The following is a 23,790-nucleotide window of genomic DNA, read 5'->3' on the forward strand; positions in this document are numbered from 1 at the left end:
TTTCCAAAACTTTTTCATGAGTGCAAGCAGAAACCCTGTAACTATTAAGCAATAACTCCCCATTCTTCTTTCTCCCCATTCCTTGGTAACCCCTAACTTACTTTCCGTCTCTATGGATTTGCCTGTTCTAGATATTTCATGTCAGCTGAATTTTACAGTATATGTCCTTTTGTGTCTGGCTTATACGTAGCATAGTGTTTTCAAAGTTCATCCATGTTGTATGTGTCAGAAATTCATTATGGCTGATTAATGTTCTCTTGCATGGATATTTTGTTTATCCATTCATCCATCAATAAACACTTGGGGAGTTCCCGTTGCAGCTCAGTGATAATGAACCCAACTAGTATCCACGAGGATCAGGGTTCAATCCCTGGCCCCGCTCAGTGGGTTAAGGATCTGGTGTTGCTGAGAGTTTCAGTATAGGTTGAAGACATGGCTCAGAGCCTGAGACATGGGTCAGATGCTGTGGCTGTGACCTGCATCTGCAGCTCCAATTCAACCCTTAGCCTGGGAACTTCCATATACTGCAGGTGCAGCCCTAAAAAGGAAAAAAAGGCCAACAAGAAAAACCACTTGGGTTGTTTCTACCTTTTGGCTAATGTAGATAATGCTGTAAAGAACACTGGCATTTAGTGATCTATTTTGAGTTCCTCTTTTTTGTTTGTTTGTTTTTGTTTTTTGTCTTTTTGCCTTTTCTATAGGGCTGTTCCCGAGGCATATGGAGGTTCCCAGGCTAGGGGTCTAATCAGAGCTGTAGCCACCGGCCTCTGCCACAGCCACAGCAACGCCAGATCCGAGCTGCGTCTGTGACCTACACCACAGCTCACGGCAATGCTGGATCGTTAACCCACTGAGTGAGGCCAGGGATCAAACCCTCAACCTCATGGTTCCTAATCGGATTCATTAGCCACTGTGCCACAATGGGAACTCCGAGTTCCTCTTTTTTTTGGCCATGCCCTTGGCATGCGGAAGTTCCTAGGCCAAGGATTGAACCTGAGCCACAGCAGCAGCCTGAGCCACAGCAGCAGCCTAAGCCACAGCAGCGACTCAGGCCACAGCAGTGACAACACTGGATCCTTAACCTACTATGCCACGAGGGAACTCCTATTTGAGTCCCTTTTTTCAGTACTTTTGGGTGTATAGCTCAGAGTGAAGTTGCTGTATTATATGATAATTCTATGTTTAGCTTTTTGAGGAACCACCAAAATATTTTCCACAGTGCCCATACCATTTTACATTCCTAACAGTAATGTGTGAGTGTTCCAGTTACTCCACATTCTTGCCAATGCTTTTGTCTGTGTGTTTGGGTTTTGTTGTTGTTGTTGTTTTGTCTTTTTTGACAATTCTTGGGCCGCTCCTGCAGCATATGGAGTTTCCCAGTCTAGGGGTCCAATCGGAGCTGTAGCTGCTGGCCTTCACCAGAGCCACAGCAACACGGGATCCGAGCTGCGTCTGCAACCTACACCACAGCTCACGGCAACACCGGATCCTTAACCCACTGAGCAAGGCCAGGGATCAAACCTGAAACCTTGTGGTTCCTAGGAGTTCCCACTGTGGCACAGTGGAAACAAATCCAACTAGGAGCCATGAGGTTGTGACTTTGATCCTTGGCCTTGCTCATCAGGTTAAGGATCCGGCGTTGTGTGAGCTGTGGTGTAGGTCGCAGATGCGGCTCGGATCTGGTTTTGCTGTGACTGTGGAATAGGCTGGCAGCTGTAGCTCCGATTGGACTCCTAGCCTGGGAACCTCCATGTGCCACAGGTGCAGCCCTAAAAAGCAAAAAAAAAAAAAAATTTAATACAGTTACAGGGGCCTCATCAGACCCCTGAACACCATTCAGTCATCTCAAGTGAAATCCTTTGTTCCAGACAGTGAAAAGCAGAGGCCCCATCTGATTGACCTTCTGTCCATTTCTCTTTACCCTCTGCCATCACCACCTGTTTCCTCCCAACTGGATGTCTGCAACAGTCTTTGCTAGTCTCCCTAATTCTACTCTTGGCTCCCTTCAATCCGTTCTTCACGCAACAGTCCTTTTAAAAACCCCAGCCATACTGCCTTGATGCCCTCCTGGAACATTACAGTGTACTTAGAACAAAATCTTGATTTCTTCCTGCAGGGAACATGATCTAGCCTCTGCCTACTCCTTTCCCCTTTGTTCACTACACTGCAGCTACATGGACTTTCTTATTTATACAAGGCAATGTCTTAAGACTTTCGTGCTGGAGTTCCCAGCATAGCACAGCAGTAATGAACCTGACTAGTATCCATGAGGACGTTGCTTTGATCCCTGGCCTCACTCAGTGGGTTGAGGATCAGGTGTTGCTACGAACTGTGCTGTAGGTCACAGATGGGACTCGGATCTGGCGTTCCTGTGGGTGTGGCCTAGGCCGGCAGCTGCAGTTCTGATTGGACCCCTAGCTTGGGAACTTCCACATGCCGCAAATGTGGCCCTAAAATTAAAAAAAAAAAAAAAAAAAAAAGGGAGTTCCCGTCGTGGCGCAGTGGTTAACAAATCCGACTAGGAACCATGAGGTTGCGGGTTCGGTCCCTGCCCTTGCTCAGTGGGTTAACGATCCAGCATTGCCGAGAGCTGTGGTGTAGGTTGCAGACGCGGCCCGGATCCCGCATTGCTGTGGCTCTGGTGGAGGCTGGTGGCTACAGCTCCGACTCGACCCCTAGCCTGGGAACCTCCATGTGCCTCAGGAGCGGCCCAAGAAATAGGAAAAAGACAAAAAAAAAAAAAAAAGACCTTGGTGCTGACTGTTGCTGCAGTCTAAATGCAGCCCTCCTCTCAGTCCTCGACTGGCTCTTTCCCATCCTCAGGTTTCAGTTCAATTCTTTTAATTTTTTATCAGTTTGTTTCTTTTATTTATTTTTTGCTTTTTGGAGGGGCACCTGCAGCATATGGAAGTTTCCAGGCAAGGAGTCCATTCGGAGCTGCAGCTGCTGGCTTACACCACAACAGCAGCAATGCCAGATCCTTAACCACTGAGAGAGGCCAGGGATCGCACCCAATCCTCATAGATATCAGTTGGGTTCGTAACCCGCTGAGCCGCAACGAGAACTCTCAGTTTTCGATTCAAATGACATCTCTTTGGGAGTTCTCTTATGGTGCAGTGGGTTAGTTAAGGATCCAGGGTTGTCAGTGCTGCCACTCAGATCACTGATGTGGCTTGGATTCGATCCCTGGCCCAAGAACTTCCACATGCCCTGAGCACAGCCAAAACAAAGAAATGCACTTCTTCAGTGAGTCCTTTCACCACCCTCTAAACCAGTAGCACTGATCCTACAGTCACTCTCTATGTCATCCCTCTTTTATTTTCCTTGTAGCACTTAGCACTCTTTGAGATAGTTTTCTTTACTTGGTGAACTTGTTCAGAGACTGTTTTACTAGATATGAGCTCCAGAAGTGTACACGCCCTGTCTATCCTGTTTGCTGCTCTGTGCAAACAGTAGTGCTTAGTACACAGTAGGCCTTCAGCAATTACTAGATAAATGAGTGAATGAATGCCCGTATGCATTTTTTTTCTTTTTTCTTTCTTTTTTTTTTTTTTTTTTTTTTTTGCTATTTCTTGGGCCGCTCCCTCGGCATATAGAGGTTCCCAGGCTAGGGGTCGAATCGGAGCTGTAGCCGCCGGCCTACGCCAAAGCCACAGCAACACGGGATCCGAGCCGCATCTGCAACCTACACCACAGCTCACGGCAACGCCGGATCGTTAACCCACTGAGCAAGGGCAGGGACCGAACCCATAACCTCATGGTTCCTAGTCGGATTCGTTAACCACTGCGCCACGACGGGAACTCCCCCGTATGCATTTTTGAATCATTTTTGGATGTCTGTCAAGTCTGTATGTTAATGTGTGCTCAACTCAAATAGGCCTTATGTCAACTCTGGCTCCCTCCACTCTTCCCTGAGCTCTGGAGGGCAGGAACCATGTCCAATCCATCACTGCACCTTGGAGCAGTTCTGCAAGTGCACTGCCTACAGTGAAGGGCCAGAATTTTAAATTTCCAGTCCACTGCAGACTGGTACTTTTGAAAAATACAATAACAATGGTAGGGCAATGTCAGCTTGCTAGAAAACTTTCTGAAAGCTTATTCTCGATTTCTGTGCTTATAGTGTCCTGAGCAGGTGATGAACAGTTTACAGTTTGAGTCACACTGCCTTAGAGGTCCGCACAATACATGGTAGGTAGATGTCAGTGTTTAGAGCACTGACTTTTTCTTTCTTCCTCCCTCTCTTTCTTTTCTTCCTTCCCTTCCTTCCTTTCTTCTTTCACCACCCCACAACACATGGAGTTCCCAAGCCAGGGATCAGATCTGAGCTGCAGTTGCAACCCAGGCCACAGCTTCGGCAATGCAGGCTCCTTTAACCCACTGTGCCAGGGTGAGGATCAAACCTGCATTCCAGGGCTACAGAGATGCTGCCCATCCTGTTGCACCATAGCAGGAACTCCTGCCTTGACCTTTTAGAAAACCAAGACATCATCTACATGGGATTAAAGACAAAGAAGGAGGGGAACAGGGGAACAGACTTCGTTTATTGCAAAACATCTAGTAAATGCCAACTGTTAGATTGATGCTGTCCACTGGAAATTTTTTTTTTTAAGGCCGCACCTTTGGCATATGAAGTTCCCAGGCTAGGGGCCCAATCGGAGCTGTAGCTTCCGGCCTTTGCCACAGCCATAGCAACTTGGGGTCTGAGCCACACTGCAACTTACACCACAGCTCACGGCAACGCCAGATCCTTAATTCATGGAGCAAGGCCGGGGATCGAACCCACATCCTCATGGATACTAGTCTGGTTCATTACTGCTGAGCCACAACAGAACTCCTGCAACTTTTTGTGGCAATGTAGATGTTTTATAACTGTGCTATCCAATATGATGGTCACTAGCCACATGTGTCTGTTGAACACTTGTAATGTGGCAAGTCAAGGAATCAAATTTTCTGTTTTTATTTTAGTTAATTTAAATAGCCACATATAACTATTAGCAAACACTTTGTTTTTCTGTATGTACCTGCTGCATGTGAAAGTTCCCAGACCAGGGATCGAACCCACGTCACAGTTGCAACCTTTGCCACAGCTATGGCAATGCCAGACCCTTAACCCACAAGGGAACTTCCTAATGCAAATACTTTTGATAGTGTAGTTATAACAAGTTATATCTTTGAAAACAAAATGCCTCCATCTTTAGCACTTGATATCCAATCAATTTCCAAGATGTGTCCGCTCTTCTGCCTAAATGTTGGTCCAGTCAGACCTTTCTCCATCCCCCAACTCAGTGGATAGTAATCCTGCTCAGAGTCATGCATCCTTGATTTCTCCTTTTCCCTAAATACTCCCTCTCCCTAAATACTCCCTCTGCAACCTCCAATTTATCACCATGTCCTCTCAATATTATCTCTTAAGCACCTTACTGTCCCCTCTAATTCTCCTCTACCACCACCATTACCTCTCACCTAGACAGTAGCCCCAAAACCAGCTTCCTTGCATCGGGTCTTGGTCACCATTCCCAGCCCCTAGTGCTCTTCTGAAAACCCTTGAGTGGCTCCCCATTATTTATTAGGATAAAGACAAACCTCCTCTTCCTGAGCCTACAACCCCCTCCATAGTCCTTGGTCTGGCCCTATTCCTACTGCTGCCTAGGTCAAACCCTTCCTTCCTTCCTTCCTTCCTTCTCACTCTCTTTCTTGCTTTCTTTCTTCTTTCTTTCTTTTTTTTTTTTCATTTTTTCATAGAAGGCTGTCTTGATCAATGTAGTTCTTCTTTGAGCATCAGGCATATCAGGCATAGTTTCTTTCTTTCTTTTTTTTTAGTTTTTAGGGCCGTACCCGTGGCATATGGAGGTTCCCAGGCTAGGGGTCAAATCGGAGCTACAGCTGCTGGCCTACATCTCAGCCACAGCAAAGGCAGAACAGAACCGCATCTGCAACCTACACCACAACTCACAGCAACGCTGGATCCTTAACCCACTGAGCAAAGCCAGGGATCAAACCTGCAACCTCATGGTTATTAGTTGGATCCGTTTCTGCTGCACCATGATGGGAACTCCAGGCACAGTTTCAACTTTACTTTCATTTGTATTGAGTTGATTAATGGTCTTCCACACTCCCCCAACTAGATTACCAGCTCTGTGAGGACCAAGAATGGGCTGGTTTTGCTCAACATTTTATTCCCCTGCCTCACACCTGGTGATGATGTTCAATAAATATTTGTTATCACAGCAGTTTAGGGAGTTCCCTGGTGGCTCAGCAAGTTAAGCCAGCATTGTCACTGCTGTGGCTCTGGTTACTGCTGTGGTGAAGCTTTGATCCCTGGTCCAGAAAGCTCTGCATGCCAAGGGCGTGGCCAAAAAAAAAAAAAAAAAAAAAGACAGTTTACCACAGTGGTTGAGCTCACAGCTTCTAGAACTAACTCTCTAGGTTCAAATCTTGGCTCCACCTCTTGCTACTTGTGACTTTAAATTGTGACTTTGGCAGCTTAACTTCTCTGTGTGTCCGTTTTCTCACCTGTAAAATGTCAGTAGAATAACACCAACCTGGAGTTCCCTTGTGGTACAGCAAGTTAAGGATCCGACATTGTCACTGCTGCAGCTTGGGTCACTGCTGTGGCGCAGGTTCAATCCCTGGCCCAGGAACTTCTGCATGCCATGGGCAACCCCTCCCCCCCCAAAAAAAAATAACACGGACCTTAGAGTTGTTAGATGGCATTATTTAAAACAGCACTTGGTATACAGTAAGTACTTTATAATGTCAGTTATTAATGAACTAGGTATTGTTATTTCATAAATGGACATTTGTATATACTTTGCTATTGGTCTTCCTGTTAGGATCCTCCAGTAGGGGGCGCCTGGGGGAGGCTGGAGGGCTGGATGAGGTCAAAGGGACTTGTTCCTGGTTTGCTTCAACACCCCTTCTCCCTGGAAGTGGCCATTCATTCCAGTTTGCAGTTGATTCAAGTTTGCAGGTTTTTTGGTTTGTCTTGTCTTTTTTTTAGGGCCACACCTGCAGCACATGGATGTTCCCAGGCTAGGGGTGAAACCAGAGCTGCAGCTGCCAGCCTACACCACAGCCACAGCAATGCCCGATCCGAGCCTCATCTGTGACCTCCACCACACCTCGAGGCAATGCTGGATCCTTAACTTACTGAGCAAGGCCAGGAATCGAACCTGCATCCTCATGGATACTAGTCAGCTCTTAACACACTGAGCCTTGACGGGAACTCCCTTGAGTTCTCTTTTAAATAAAAGAGCAAGGAGAGTGGTTTCCCAGAGTCCTCAAGGACCCAGACTCCTTCCCTTCTTCTGTTTCACAGCATCATTACATGGCTTCCACCACACTGTCTAAAATAGCTGCTAAACCTCCAGCCATCAGTCCACATTCCAGCAAGCAGGAAGGAAGGGGCAAGGAAAAAAAATCACACTTCCAGGATTTATGCTTCTGTCGCATTGGCCAGAGCTTAGTCTCTGGGCACACCTCCTGCAAAGGGGCTATGAAATAGAGGTTTTAACTCTGAGCAGCCGCCATATGCCCAACTGAAGTTCTAGAATTCTACTACCGTGGAAGAAGTGGGTAAGAGCTCTTGAGGACAACAGGAAATCTGTCACAGTCAAAGAGGCACGTATACTAAAATCTATCTCTGGTGGGTAAAATTAGGGGTGATTTTTAGTTACTTCTTTAATAGTTTCTCTCCCTCTCTCTCTCTCTCTCTCTCTCTCTCTCTCTCTCTCTATATATATATATATATATATATATATATATATATATATACACACAAATGGCTGCACCTGTGGTGTACAGACATTCCTGGGCCAGGGATTGAGTTCAAGCTGCAGCTGCTGCTGGATCCTTTAACCCACTGGGCCTGGGCCTGGGATTGAACCCACACCTCTGCAACCACCTTTACCGCTGCAGTTGGATTCTTAACTCACTGCCACAGCAGGAACTACTAATACTTGATTTTTTTTTTTTTTTTTTTTTTGCTTTTGAGGACCACACCCACAGCATATGGAGCTTCCCAGGCTAGGGGCTGAATCGGAGCTACAGCTGCTGGCCTAAGCCACAGTGACAGCAACACAGGATCCTTAACCCAATGAGCAAGGGCAGGGATCGAACATGAAACCTCATGGTTCCTAGTCGGATTTGTTTCCACTGTGCCACAACGGGAACTCCATACTTGATTTTTTTTTTTTTTTTTTTTTTAATGATCATGTAGGAGGTCCCTGGTGGCTCAGCAGGTTAAGGATCTGGCACTGGCCCTGCTATGGCTCAGGTTGCTGCTGCGGCATGGGTTTGATCCCTTGCCCAGGAATTTACACATGTCTTACGTGTGGCCAAAAAGACCATATATTTGTAATTGGGAAAGAGGGGAGCAGTATTACTGTTTTCAATTTGAGGGGAAAACACAATATGAATAAAATAAATGGTAAAATGATACCAAGAGCTAAGGCTGTTTTTAGAAAAACACATCTGCTCTCAGGAAGGGTTGTGCAATGTTCCCAAGGAAATAAAACTTCCCTGGAAATGCAGCTTCCTCTAGCAACCCTATTGTGGCTCTTTCCACCTACAGATAGGATCTCTTCCCAGAATGCCAGGATGATCTATTTGGACTTCTCATGGCACGAGGCTTGTTTTGCACTTACTTGTGTCTGCTTGCCTCCATCCTGGTACCACCAGACTGTTCCAGTGCTCTGCAGCTCCCTGCCCTGTACATGGTGTCCCATAGGCTTAAGCCTCACTAAATATTTGTTAGATGGTGCCAAATCCAGACTGCACTCCGATCTTAATTCCCCTAAATAACTTGCAATTGAGAAGATCCAGATAGATGTGGAAATCTTAACAACCTTGCCCAAGAATGAGCAAGTTCTTTGAGATCCTTGGAGGTCAGAGACGTTAGGAGCTTTGGGGATTTGCTGCATTTGCCTGTAAAATCCATCTTGCCTCATTCACACCCCTCCTCCTCATCATCCCAACTTAATTTCTTATCTCTTCTCCAAACCAAAGTCTAAGAAGAACAGACTGGAAAAAAGGAAAGCAGATTTTCTCTTTGAGGGGTCTAACATTGGCCCCAGAACTTTAGCCGTATTTAGGAAAACCACGTTTCCCCCTCCAATTCAAACAAGAGAGTTTCCAACTGATTTCATTTCCAGAGTATCAAGGTGGATGTTCTCAATAATTACTATTGAGCAGTATTTGCTACGGAATGGTGGCACCAACTCAAGATCAGTTTGCTAGATAACAAAGTTTTCATTAATTCCACAAATATTTTTTGAGCTCTTGCCTTGTTTGCAGGCTCTGTTCTAGACACAGGGGACATTGCCATCTCATTCCCTCTCTCTTCTCACCTCATGAATTTGAAGTGTAACCTTCCTAATGATGCCTTCATATCCCTACTTTACAGGTGAAGAAACTGAGGCACAGGAAGATAAGGAACTTGCCTCAGGTCACACTTTTTTTTTTTTTTGCTTTTTAGGGCCACACTTGTGGCCTATGGGCATTATGGGGGTTCCCAGGCTAGGGGTCAAATCAGAGCTACAGCTGCCGGCCAACACCACAGCCACAGCAATGCCAGATCCAAGCTGCATCTGTGACCTACACCACAACTTTCGGCAACACCATATTCTTAACCCACTGAGCGAGGCCAGGGATTGAACCCAGAACCTCATGGTTCCTAGTTGGATTTGTTTCCACTGCACCACAGTGGGAATTCCAGGTCACACTTTTGGTAGGTTGTAGAACCAGTACAAATAGGTAATAAAAATGAAAATAAGAAAAGAAGACAGGTTGATAAAAGCGTTCCATGGAGTTCCCACTGTGGCACAGTGGGTTAAGGATCCAGCATTGTTGCAGCTGTGGCATAAGTTGCAGTTCTGGCTCAGATTCAATCCCTGGTCTGGGAACTTCCATGTGCCACAGGGGCAACTGAAAAGGGGAAAAAAAACAAAAACGAAAAACTGTTCCAATGCTGAGAACTGAAGATGCAGAAAGAGGCACCAAATGAAGATTTCCAGGGAATCCTCCCGCACACACCTGAATCCTAGGCAACTGCTAATCTACTTTTTGTCTCTATGGATTTTTCTTTTCTTGAAAATTCATGTAACTGTATAATATGTGACTGGCTCTTTCACTTAGCGTGTCCCCAGGTTCATCCATGTTGTAGCATGTTTCAGTACCTCATTCTTCCATACATGGCTGAAGTGTATGGATATGCCAGATTTAATGGGCATTTGTATTGTTTCCATTTTTAGGCTATCATGAATAATGCTGCCATGAACATACATGTACAAGTTTTTGTGTGGACATATATGTTCAGTTCTCTTGGGAATTAGGAGTAGAATTGTTGAGTCATATGTTAACTCTATGTTTAAATTTTTTTCTTGTTCAGCCAACCCCAAGGTATATAGATGTTCCAGGGCCAGGGATGGAATCTGAGCAGGAGCTGAAACTTACATCACAGCTGTAGCAACACTAGATCCTTAACCCACTGTACCAGGCTGGAGATTGAACCAGTACCTCCACAGAGACAAGCTGGATCATTAACCCGCTGTACCATAGGGGGAACTCCCTATGCTTAAATTTTTTTTTTTTTCTCGTTTTGCCATTTCTTGGGCCACTCCCGTGGCATATGGAGATTCCCAGGGTAGGGGTTGAATCGGAGCTGGGCTGCTGGCCTATGCCAGAGCCACAGCAACATGGGATTCAAGCCTTAGAGCCATGTCTGCAACCTACACCACAGCTCACAGCAATTCCAGGTCCTTGACCCACTGAGCAAGGCCAGGGATCGAACCTGCAACCTCATGGTTCCTAGTCAGATTCATTAACCACTGTGCCATGATGGGAACTCCTTTTATTTTTTTTTTCTTTAAATTTTTAAATAGCTGCCAGATTCTTCAAAATAACATCAAAATGATGATGTTGGGATCTCTGCTTACTGTCATCACCCTTGGGCCCAGGCTTACAAAGGCTTCATCTCATCAGGGGATTTGATGAATACTGAAGCAATGAGAAGGAAATATGACAGTGAGTGAAGTGCCTCTTAGATCTTTTGCCCAGAAATAGCACATGTCACTTCACATTTTATTGGTCAAATCAAGTCATACAGCCACACTCCACATCAAGGAAACAGAAAAGTACAGTCCTATCTAAAGTGCCAAAAAGGACAACTAGACACATTTATAGAAGGATGCTAATAGCAGCAGCTGTGACTGTTAAATAAAAGACTTAGGGAAGGCCTCTGTGTTCTAGGCAAAGAGATGTTCAACATCACTAATCATTAGGGAGATGTAAATAAAAACCACAGGGACTGGGAGTTCCCATCGTGGCTCAGTGGTTAATGAACCCCACTAGCATCCATGAGGACGCACGTTCGATCCCTAGCCAGTAGATTAAGGATCCAGCATTGCTGTGAGCTGTGGTGTAGGTCAAAGATGCAGCTCAGATCCCGAGTTGCTGTGGCTGTGGTGTAGGCCATTGGCTACAGCTCTTATTTGACCCCTAGCCTGGGAACCTCCATATCCCACAGGTGTGACCCTAAAAAGAAAAAAAAAATACCACGGAAACTGTCACATCCACTAAGATGGCTATCATTGAAAAAAAAAAAAAAAACTGACAACAAGAACTATTGGCAAGAGTGTGGAAAAATTGAAACCTTTGTACATATTTGGTGGGAAAGTAAAATGGTGTAGCCCCTTTGGAAAACAGTTTGGCAATTCCTCACAAAGTCAAACATAGAGTTATAATTTGATCCAGTAATTCCACTTCTAGATATATACCCAGGAAAATTAAAAACATCTCTCCACACAAAAACTTGAGTAAAAGTGTTCATAGCAGCATTATTCATGGTAGCCAAAAGTGGAAACAACCCAAATGTTCATCACCTGATGAATGAATTAAAAATATGGTAAATGTATACATACAATAGACCATTAGTTATCAACAAGGAGGAATGACGTACTTGGAGTTGCTGTCGTGGCTCAGCAGAAACAAATCTGACTAGTATCCATGAGGATGCAGGTTTGATCCCTGGCTTTGCTCAGTGGGTTAAGGATCCAGCGTTGCCTGAACTGTGGTGTAGGTCATGGAAGCAGCTTGGATCTGGCGTGGCTGTGGTATAGGCCAGTGGCTACAGCTCCGATTCCACCCCTAGTCTGGGAATCTTCATATGCCGTGGGTGCAGCCCTAAAAAAAAGACAAAAAAAAAAAAAGGAATGAAGTACTGACACATGCTACAACATGGATGAACCTGGAAAACATTATGCTAAGTGGGGGAAGCCATCACATATTTTATGATTCTGTATGAGAAGTCTAGAATATGCAAATGCAGGGTAGATTAGTGGTTGCCAGTGGCTAGGGAGAGGGAGGAGTAGAGCATGACTCCTGATGGGTACAGTGTATGTTTTGGGGGTGATGAAAATGTTATGGAATTTTAATGTTTTGGGGGTGATGAAAATGTTCTGGAATTTTAAAGTTATGAGTATACTAAAAACTGCTGAATTGTACACTTTAAAATGTTTTGTCTGTGAGGGTTTTCTTTCTCTTTTTTACTATTTTTAAAATATGGGGATGTAGTTGATTTACAATGTTGTAGTATTAGCATCATGTTTACAGTAAAGTGGACCCATTATACATATACATATATCCATTCTCTGCTCCCCTCAACAACACACACACACACACACACACACACACACACACACACGTTATTACAGGACCTACTACGCAGTAGGTCCTTGTTAGTTACCTGTTTTATATATAGTAGCATGTGTCTGTTAATCCTATCCTCCCAATTTATCCCTCCCCCCTGCAACGTTTCCCCTTTGGTAATCTTAAATTTAATTTTGAAGTCTTTGAGTTTGTTTCTGTTTTATAAATAAGTTCTTCTGTATCATTTTTAATTAGATTCCACACATAAGTGATATCATATGATATTTGTCTTTCTCTCTCTGGCTTAGTTCACTTAAGATAATCCCTAGGTTCATCCATGTTGCTGCAAATGATATAATTTCATTCTTTTTTATGGCTGCGTAATATTCCATTGTAAATATGTACCATATCATTTTAATCCATTCATCTGTCGGTGGACATTTAGTTTGCTTCCATGTCTTGGCTATTGTAAATAATGCTGCAGTGAATATTGGGGTGCATATATCTTTTCAAATTATGGTTTTCTCTGGGTATATGCCTAGGAGTGGGATTGTTGGATCATATAGTAGTTCTATACTAAGTTTTTTAAGGAACCTCCGTACTGTTCTCCATAGTGGCTGTACCAGTTTACATTCCCACCAACGTATAGGAGGGTTCCCTTTACTCCACATCCCCTCCAGTGTTAGTTGTAGACTTTTTGATGATGGCCGTTCTTACTGGTGTGAGACGATATCTCATTGTAGTTTTTATGTTAGGTTTTTTCTTCTTTTTTTTGGGGGGGGGCCACACCTGTAGCATATGGAAGTTCCCAAGCCAGGGGTCCAAACAGAGCTGCAGTTGCTGGCCTATACCATAGCCACAGAAACTCAGGATCTGAGCTATGTCTACGACCTACACCAAAGCTGATGGCAACGCCAGAACATTAACCCACTGAGCGAGGCCAGGATCAAACCTGCGTCCTCATGGATACTAGTCAGGTTTGTTACTGCTGAGCCACCGTGGGAACCCCTCTTTGTAGTTTTGATTTGCATTTCTGAAGTGTGAATTTTATGGTGAGTGAATTATATCTCAGTTAAAAACAGATAAAGTGACGGATTTTGACCCATTGCATAAAAAAGGAAAAAAATTGAAAATTTTTCCTAACTACTGTACATAAAACAAATAAGCTACAGCACATAGTGTATAGCACAGGGAATATATAGCCTTTAGTTTAGTTTAGTTTAGTTTTTTGACTGTGCCCGCGACATGTGGAAACTCCTGGCCAGGGATAGAACCCATGCCACAGCAGCAACCCAAGCCAGTGCAGTGTCAACTCTGGATCCTTTTTTTAATTTTCGTTTTCACTTTTTTCTGGCTGCACTGTGGCATATGGTTTGTTTATTTGCTTTTAAGGGCCTCACACATGGCATATGGAAGTTCTCAGGCTAGGAGTCAAATCAGAGCTACAGCTGCCAGCCTATACCACAGCCACATCAACTTGGGATCTGAGTCTCGTCTGCGACCTTCATGGCAACGCTGGTTCCCTGACCCACTGAGCGAGGCCAGGGATCAAACCCGAATCCTCAAGGATACTAGTCAGATTCTTTTCTGCTGCACCACAAGGGGAATTCCCTCCACCATGGCATATGGATCAAATCTGAGCTATGGCTGTGACCTACACTGTGGTGGTGGCAATGTCAGATCCTTAACCCACTGCACTGGACCGGGGATTGAACCTGCAGTACCACAGAGATAATGCCAGAATCTTAACCTGCTGCACCACAAGAGAACCCCTTACAGCCAATATTTAATAATAACTATAAATGGAGTATGGGCAGTTCCCTTGTGGAGCAGCAAGTTAAGGATCCAGCATTGCCGCAGTTGTAGTGCAGACCACAACTGGGGCACGTGTTCAAACCCTGGCCCTAGAACTTCCACGTGCTGCAAGTGCGACCTAAATAAATAAGTAAATAAATAAGTGGAATAGAAGCTTTAAAATTGTGAATCACTGTGTTGTACACCTAAAACATATAACACTGTGTATCCACTATACCTTAATTATAAAATTAAAAAAAAAGAAATTGAAAATCTGATGAAGAATAGGATATCTACCTAATTTCATAGGTAGATAGATACTTACGCTCCACAAAATACTTAATAAAAAGGAAAAAAGAGTAACTGTACTGATGCGAAGCCCAGCAAATGCCACCTTGATGAAGTGACCAGAGTGAACACCATCAGCGAGGGACAGATCACGGTCATGTGTCACCTCAGATGCAATGAAAACACACCATTATCATTGATTTTCTTGCGAAACATGCATAACCCGAATCAAATCATGAGGAAACTTCAGATAAATCCAAATGGAGGAACCGGCTACAAAATGACTGGCCTGCGATCTTCAAAAGTGTCAAGGTCAAGAAAGTTGAGGAACGACTGAAGAACTGTTTCAGACTGAAAGAGAGAGCAATCTGAACACAAAGACCTTTTTGTTGCAAGGTACATTATTGAGCAAGTTGGCAGAACTTGAAATGGGTCTGAGAATTAGATGATGGTCTGTATCATATTAATTTTATCTGAATGTGTGTATCACGTAGAAGAAAGTCCCTGTTGCAGGAAAGACACACTAAAATATTTGGCCATGATGAGGTTATCAAGTCAGCATTTGCTCTCAAATGGTTCAGGACAAAAAAAAAATACCTGAACCACATTCACAACTTTTTTGGTAAATTTGAGATTGTTTTTAAAAAGTTCATGTACCAATTTCCAGTGAGGTTATATGTGTGACAACGTGTGTAAAACCTGTAGGTTACTGTGTTACTTAGAGTTCACAAGCCTGCTCTAGGAGTTCCCATTGTGGCTCAGCAGAAACGAACCCAACTGTATCCATGAGGTTGTGGGCTTGATCCCTGCCCCCACTCAGTGGGTTAGGGATCCGGCATTGCCACGAGCTGTGTAGGTCGCAGTCACAGCTCGGATCCCATGTTGCTGTGACTGTGGCTTTAGCATAGGCCCACAGCTGTAGCTGCCGATTAGATTCCTAGCCTGGGAACTTCCAAATGCCACATGTGCGGTCCTAAAAAGAAAAGAAAAAAAAAAAGAAAGAAAGAAAGAAATCTGTTTTGACTAACTCAAGCAGGAAAAAGAATTTACTGGAAGGATATGGGATATATGGCAGGCTCTGTTGGAAACAGCTCCTCCCCTTAATAAAAAGTGTGTTGATCTCGGGCAAGTGATTGAACCACTCTGTGTCTCAGTCTCTGCATTCATAAATGGAGGAAATTATAGTACCTGCTTCATAAGGTTGTTGTGGTAGTTAATTAATTAATACATGTAAAGTTCTTAAAAGGGTGCCTGACGTAGTTAGTACGCTGTAAATATTATTTATTATCATTAACTGACTTGTCCAAAGAAGCCAAATGAGTGGACAGTACAGGATTTGAACCCAAGTCCATCTGAAACCAGAACCTGAACTTAGCGACAAGCCTTTTTCAGAACAAGAAATGAGCCACGATTCTGCCTCCCTGTTTTCTCCTAAATGTTGATGAAAAATGAAGGATGTTCCTTCTCCCACCCGCACTAGCAGTTATTTCCTTTTGCATTCTCCTAGGGCTTACAAACAAAAACTAGTCAAGCCAGCTCCACCCTTATAGAAGCTCAGTTCTTGCCCACACCCTCCAAATGCTTTTGCTTCACTAGTATACTTTGTTTGCTCTGGGTAATGTTATTCCTTTAAGTATAGAGGACATTTAGTCTAAGTAATACTGGTCCATGGTCTTTGATCTAGGCCTGCAACAGCTGCATTTGTGAGTTAACATGCTTGCTTCATGCTCTGTCTGTCTGCCTTGTGTCTAAGCATTATCCTTCTTTCTTATATTTGATGGAAAATATCAAGTCAACCTCTGAAAGAGTAATCCAGTTCCCTGGAAGGTGTTGTATTAACCATGTTTTTCATTTTCTGTGTTTTCTTTCTTTCTTCTTTCTTTCTCCTTCCTTCCTTCTTTTCTTTCTCTCTCTTTCTTCAAAGCCACACATGTAGAATATGGAAATTTCTGGGCTAAGCGTTGAATCACCTTCAGCTACTGGCCTACACCACCACCACAGCAACACGGGATCCAAGCTGGGATCTGAGCCGGATCTGTGACCTATGCTGTAGCCTGTGGCAATGATGGATGCTTAACCCACTGAGCGAGGCCAGGGATTGAACCTGCATCCTTATGGACACTATGTCAGGTTCTTAACCCACTGAGCCAAAAGAGGAACTCCTCATATTCTGTATTTTCTGAATTTTTTTTTTTCTTGTCATGGCAGCACCCAGAGCATGTAGAGGTTCCCGGGCCAGGAATGAAACCCAAGCTGCATGGAGTTCCCGTCATGGCTCAGTGGTTAGCGAATCGGACTAGGAACCATGAGGTTGTGGGTTTGATCCCTGGGTTAAGGATCCGGCATTGCCGTGAGCTGTGGTGTAGGTCACAGACACGGCTCGGATCCAGCGTTGCTGTGGCTCTGGCATAGGCCGGCGGCTACGGCTCCAATTTGACCCCTAGCCTGGGAACCTCCATATGCCGTGAGAGCGGCCCAAGATATGGCAAAAAAAAAAAAAAAAAAAAAACCAAGCTGCAGTTGCAGCTTATACCACAGGCCAGGGATCAAACCAATGGCTGCTCAGAGACCTGAGCTGCTGCAGTCAGATCCTTAATCCATTGCACCACAGTGGGAACTCCTCTGATGTTTTGACATCTTAAAAAGCTTTTTGGTTAGGGAGAGGCTGCTACTTCCAGGGCTACTCAATTCTAAGAGGTAGCAAAGGATTCAGGTCAGAGCACATCTTTCATATGCAAACCAACCCACCTGTATAGCTTAAACAACCTCATTTTTTTTTTTTTTTGCTTTTTAGGGCTGCACCTGCGGCATATGGAAGTTCCCAGGCAGGCTAGTGGTTAAATCAGAGAGCTGCAGTTGCTGGTTTACACCAGAGCTGCAACAACGTGGGATCTCAGCTGCATCTGTATCCTACACTACAGCTTGTGGCAATGCCAGAAACTTAACCCACTGAGCAGGGCCAGGGGTCAAACCCACATTGTCATGGATACTAACTGGGTTCTTAACCCACTGAGCCACAACAGGGAACACACCTAGTGACTTTTTAAAATAATGGAGTTCTCGTTATTTAAAATAATGGTGTAGGCCGGCAGCTACAGCTCTGATTGGACCCCTAGCCTAAGAACTTCCATATGCTGAGGTTATGGCACTTTAAAAAGTTAAAAAAAAAAAAAAAGTATTGGCAAACCTTTCAAGAAGTTTCACTGTGAAAAGAAGGAAGAAAATGGGACAGATGTGGAAAGAAAATGGGACTAAGGGATTTTTTTCTTTTGTTTTTGTCTTTTAGTTAAGAGAGACTTGAAAATGCTTTAAAAAGATTGGAAAGATCTAATTCAGAACTAATGCTTACATATCCCGAAGAGAAAATGAATCATTGAAAGTTCATATGAAGGGAAAAGGAGATGATTGGTTTGGGTAGAAGATGCCAACCACTCCTATGGAACTGGTAGAAAATTGGTTTAGATATAGTTGGGTTTTTTTTGGGGGGGCGGAGAAGATGAATGAGTTTCCAGTATAGACACTGACAAAGCAGATGTATGGGTTTGATGGGCAAGTACAATCAAAATAAAACGGTTACAGGAGTTTAGAATGTTGGAAAGAGTTTTCTTAAATGATGGACAGAAATCTTGCAGAATAAGGAAGGGCATGAAGAATGAAGAAAGCCGGTGGAGGGTGGGGGTAGCTAAATAGGTGAATAGACTGGAGTCCTGGTAAGCTAGAGAACAGTCTTAGTGATCCATTGAACATGGCAGCTGGAAGCGTTGTGGCCAGGATGGAGAATGATGTTTTGGATATATTTTTGATGTTAAGACCCAGTGTAGGCCGTAGGGTGGGTGACTGAGGTGGAATAGAGGAGAACATTGCTAAAAATGAGAAGGTTCTATAATTCAGGGACCATGGTTTTGGATTGGCTGTGTGTGTGAATGTTGAGGTCACTAGGATGGTTAGTGGAGGGCAGATATGTGAGCCAGGTGCCAAAATGTGATGGATGAAGGCAGTGGGGCAAGAACAACAGGGTTGTGGTGAATTACCTCTCTCTTGAACTCTATTCTTCAATTTGCAGCTGTTTATCCCATATCTCTATTTGAATATCTAATAGATATCTTCAACTTAGCAATGTGGCCAAGCCTAGAAGAAGAGGGACTAGAAGATAGAGCATTTTTTTCTTCAGAGCACACATAAATAAAGTTCTTCCAAAATAAAGTTGGGGTTCTGTTACCCCAAAAAATGGTGAAATGGATATAGTTAGGCAACAAATGGTCTCTTCCACATAATGTAATACTCACTTATTAACAGATGTTACAACAGTGAAAATTCAGGTAGCCTCAAAAATTAAGGCGAATATCCAGAAAATTTAAAGAACTCTTAAAAGTCAAAACAAAAAGTAACCCAATTTTTTAAAAATGGAGGAATTCCTGTCATGGCTCTATGGACATGAATGTAACTAGCAACCATGAGGTTCAAGCCCTGGCCTTGCTCAGTGGGTTAAGGATCCAGTATTGCCGTCTGCTATGGTGTAGGTTGCAGGCGAGGCTTAGATCCCAAGTTGCTATGGCTGTGCTGTAGGCCGGCAGCTATAGCTCTGATTTGACCCTGAGTCTGGGAATCTCCATATCCTGAGAGTGTGGCCCTAAAAAAGACAAAAGATTTAAAAAAAAATAAAAAAAGGAAAAATGGCATTCCCTTGTGGTGTAATGGGTTAAGAATCTGAGGTTGTCATTGCAGCAGCTGCTATGGCCCAGGTTAACCCTTGGCCTGGGAAATTCCACATGTTCTGGGCAGGGCCAAAAAAATGGAGAAAGGACTTGAGTAGATATTTTTCCAAAGAAAATACACCAATAGCCAAAAATCCCATGAAAAGATACTCAACATTACACATTAGGGAAATGCAAACAAAAACCATAATTAGATGCCACTTCACACCCACTAGAATGGCTATAATTTTAATTTTTTCAGTTTTTTTTTTTTTGTCTTTTTAGGGCCACAACTGTGGCATATGGACATTCCCAGGCTAGGGATCTAATCCGAGCTATAGCCGCTGGCCTGCACCACAGCCACAGCAATGCCAGGTCTGAGCCATGTCTGTGACCTATACCACAGCACAGGAACTCTTTTTTTTTTTTTTGAATGGCTATAATTTTTTAAAAGGAAAATAACAATTATTGGTAAAGATGTGGATAAGTTAGAACACTGTGCATTGTGGGTAGGAATGTAAAAATATTTCAACCGCAGTGGGAGACACTTTGGCAATTCCTCAGAAAGTAAACAAAGAATTACCATGTGACTCAGCAATTCTTCTCCTATGTATATACCCAAAAGAACTGAAAACAGATACTCAAAAACAATCCGTGTACACAGATATTCATAACAGCACTATTCCCAGTAGCCAAAGGTAAAAACAATCCAAACATCCATAAATAGATGAATGAATAAAACAATGGTGGTATATCCACACAGTGGAATATTATTTGGCTATGAAAAGGTTGAAGGTCTACCCATATACACTATAACATGGATGAAACTTGAAAACATTTTGTTAAGTGGAAGATATCAGATGTTGAAGGTTACATATTTATTTTATGATTCCATTTATGTGAAATACCAGAACAAGTGAATCCACAGAAACAGAATACAGATTGGTGGTTGCCAGAGAGTTGGTGGTGGGGGTAAAAGAGATTGGAGAGTAACTGCTAAATGGCTGCATGATTTCCTTTTGGAGTGATGAAAATGTTTTGGTCCTAGATAGAGATGATGGTTGTTCAACATTATGAATATACTAAATGCCACTGAATTGTTCATTGTAAAATGGTTAATTTTGTTAAGTGAATTTCATGTCAGTAAAAAGAAAAAAAATTAAGGGGAAGAGTTGTCATCTTAGGAATGATAGAAAAGTCATTTTATCAAGGTACAAGCAAAACTTTAACTGAGAGAAGCTGTACATGATTATATGTGTTCTCACCGTAACAGTAATTCAAACACAACACAGTATAAGTCTACATTTCCCATTGTGTAAATACAAGTCTATGTTAGGAAAAGAGTTGTGTGCTTTTTGACAGCTCGAGTTTGAAAACCCAGTGATGTAGACTTTTTCCCCACCACCATCAATAGGAAGGACGAGAAGGAGGAAGGAGAGGAGGATAAGGTGGAGAAGAAAGAGGGACAGAGACAGAGAATGATAGGGAAGAAACAAGAGAAAAGTCTGTTTCCCTTTTAAGTATCACATACTAAGAAACAGATCCCTTCTGACTGCCACCAGTATGGGAAAGAATAACTCTGTTCTGAAGACAGTGATTTCTAACCTAGAGTTCTATACCCAGCCAAATTATCCATGAAATATGAGGATAGAATGAAGACATTTTCAGATATGCAAGCCCTCAAAATTTTCTTTTCTTTGCTCCTTTCTCAGAAAGTGAATGGAGCATGAGAGAGAAAGCCATGAAAAAGGAACTGACAGAATCTAGGAAACAGGAGCACCAGCCCAGGAAAGAGGCCAAAGGATGGGCTGGAGACAGCTTCCAGCAAGTCTAGAGAGGGATCAGTCCCAATCAGAGCAAAAAGAAAGAAAGAAAGAAACTAGTAGTTTACCTGATGTGCTTGAATCTATTGAGAGATTTATATTTCTTTCAGAGTTTGTGGATCGACTGGTGATAAACACATAGAAAACTAAGTGTAGCCAATTTGTTGAACAGATGGGACCTTTGGGGTGTAGGCAGAAAAGAAGTTTATTCTTGGATGCTGAGTTTATTCTTTGCATTTTCAAACTGTCTCTGTGAAGCCAATTCTTCCCTCATACCCTTGAATGAAGTCTAGGGCAAATCTCACAGCTTTCTTTTTTTTAGTCACTCTAAGGTAATAAAACTCTCTCCATCACTTAAAACTCCCAAACAGTCTCAGTTCAGTAATTTAAAAGTCCACTCTTATGCGTTAAGATGAATCACATGAAATTGCTATTTTTGTGAGCATAAATGGTCGAATGTTGGCAGTTTCATTTGATTCGGTCTAATGAGTCAAAACTCCCAAATTTATTTAAAATAAAATCATCTTGGAGTTCCTGTCGTGGCACAGCAGAAAGGAATCCGACTAGGAACCATGAGGTTGCAGGTTGGATCCCTGGCCTCGCTCAGTGGATTAAGGATCCAGCATTGCAAATGATCTGTCGTGTAGTCAAGGACGCAGCTCAGATCTGGTGTTGCTGTGGCTGTGGTGTAGGCTGGCAGCTGTAGCTCCAATTCAACCCCTAGCCTGGGAACCTCCATATGCCTTGGGTGCAGCCCTAAAAAAAAAAAAAAGCAAAATAAAATAAAATCATCTCCCCTTCTACTATCGGTGACCTGAGCTGCTGCAGTGACAATGCCAGACCCTTAACCCACTGTGTGAGGCCAGAGACTGAACCCGTATGCTCGTGGATACTAGTCAGTTTCGTAACCTAATGAGCCACAACAGGAACTCCCTAGTTTGTATTTTAGAGAAGTTTTAGGTTCACAGCAAAATTGAGTGGGAGGTTCAAAGATTTTCTGTGTATGCTCTGACCCCACACACATACAGCCTCCTCCATTATCAAGGTCTCCCATCAGAAGTACATTTGTTACTGTTATGAACCTAGACTGACACATCATTCATTATCACCCAAGGTTCTTAGTTTAGTTTGCCTTAGAGTTCATTCTTGGTGTTTTATATTCCATGGGTTTGGACAAGTGTATAATGACATATCCACCAATATAGTGTCCTATAGAATAGTTTCACTGCCTTAAAAATCCTTTGAGCTCTGCCTGCTCATCCCTCGTGCCAAGTCCATGGCAACCACTGATCTTCTAACCGTCTCTGTAGTTTTGCCTTTTTGAGAATGTCATAGAGTTGGAATCACACAGTATGTAGCTTTTTCGGATTGGCTTTTTTTCACTTGGTAATATGCATTTAAGTTTCCTTGATGCCTTTTTATGGCTTGGTAGCACATTTCTTTCTAGCGCAAAATAATATTTCATTGTCTGAATGTAGCAAAATTTATCCATTCACTTACTGAAGGACCTCTTGATTGCTTTCAAGGTTTGGCAATTATGAGTAAAGCTGCTATAACCAGTTCTTAGTCACCTCTTTTACAAGATCTGCCTAGGTGGACTTCCTTTGGAATGGGGAAGCATCAGCAGAAACCGAGACTCAGACGGTTCCCTGTTAACATCCTGTTACACAAGAAAATGAAAAACCAAGGCAATTAATAACTTCAGGGAGAGAAATTTATGTAAGAAATGAAATTTAGCCATAGTACTCTACATTCTTAGCGGTGAATACTACTTATACAGTCTTAATAGTGTAAATATTGATCGAATCAAGAATTATGATTCTAGAAGTTCTCTTGTGGTGCAGTGGGTTAAGGATCTGGTATTGTTACTGCAGTGGCTCAGGATGCAGCTGTGGCAAGGCCTGGGAACTTCCACATGCCTCGAGTGCAGCCAAAAAAAAAAAAAAAAAGTATTATGATACAAACATATTGGAAGGATGGGAGAAGGGGAAATCTGTGTGTTGGAATGCATGGGTACAGGACTAAGACAATAAAATTCTTACATATCCTAGCAAGGAAGCAACAGAAGTCTAAATGGAAATAACATTTAGAAACAAGGGAACTTCTGTTTTTTTATTATCAGGAATTATTTGTACAGGAGTTCCCATTGTGGCTGAGTGTAGTGAACCCAACTAATATCCATGAGGATGTGAGTTCAATCCCTGGCCTTGCTCAGTGGGTTAAGGATCCAGCACTGCTGTGAGCTGTAGTGTAGGTTGCAGAGACAGCGCGGATCCCGAGGTGCTCTCGTGTAGGCTGGCAGCTGCAGCTCGGATTCTGAAATTGCCATTTTTGTGAGCATAAATGGTCGAATGTTGGCAGTTTCATTTGATTCGGTCTAATGAGTCAAAACTCCCAAATTTATTTAAAATAAAATCATCTTGGAGTTCCTGTCGTGGCACAGCAGAAAGGAATCCGACTAGGAACCATGAGGTTGCAGGTTGGATCCCTGGCCTCGCTCAGTGGATTAAGGATCCAGCATTGCAAATGATCTGTGGTGTAGTCAA

General features: G+C 43.1%; 1 long non-coding RNA gene across 1 annotated transcript in view; it reads left to right on the forward strand.

The window, feature by feature from the left end:
- LOC125122505 (uncharacterized) overlaps positions 1 to 23,790 on the forward strand; it is a 33,674-nt gene that overhangs the window by 1,036 nt on the left and 8,848 nt on the right. The window lies entirely within an intron of this gene.

Source organism: Phacochoerus africanus, chromosome 3, assembly GCF_016906955.1.
Source record: "Phacochoerus africanus isolate WHEZ1 chromosome 3, ROS_Pafr_v1, whole genome shotgun sequence".
Lineage (NCBI taxonomy): Eukaryota > Metazoa > Chordata > Mammalia > Artiodactyla > Suidae > Phacochoerus > Phacochoerus africanus.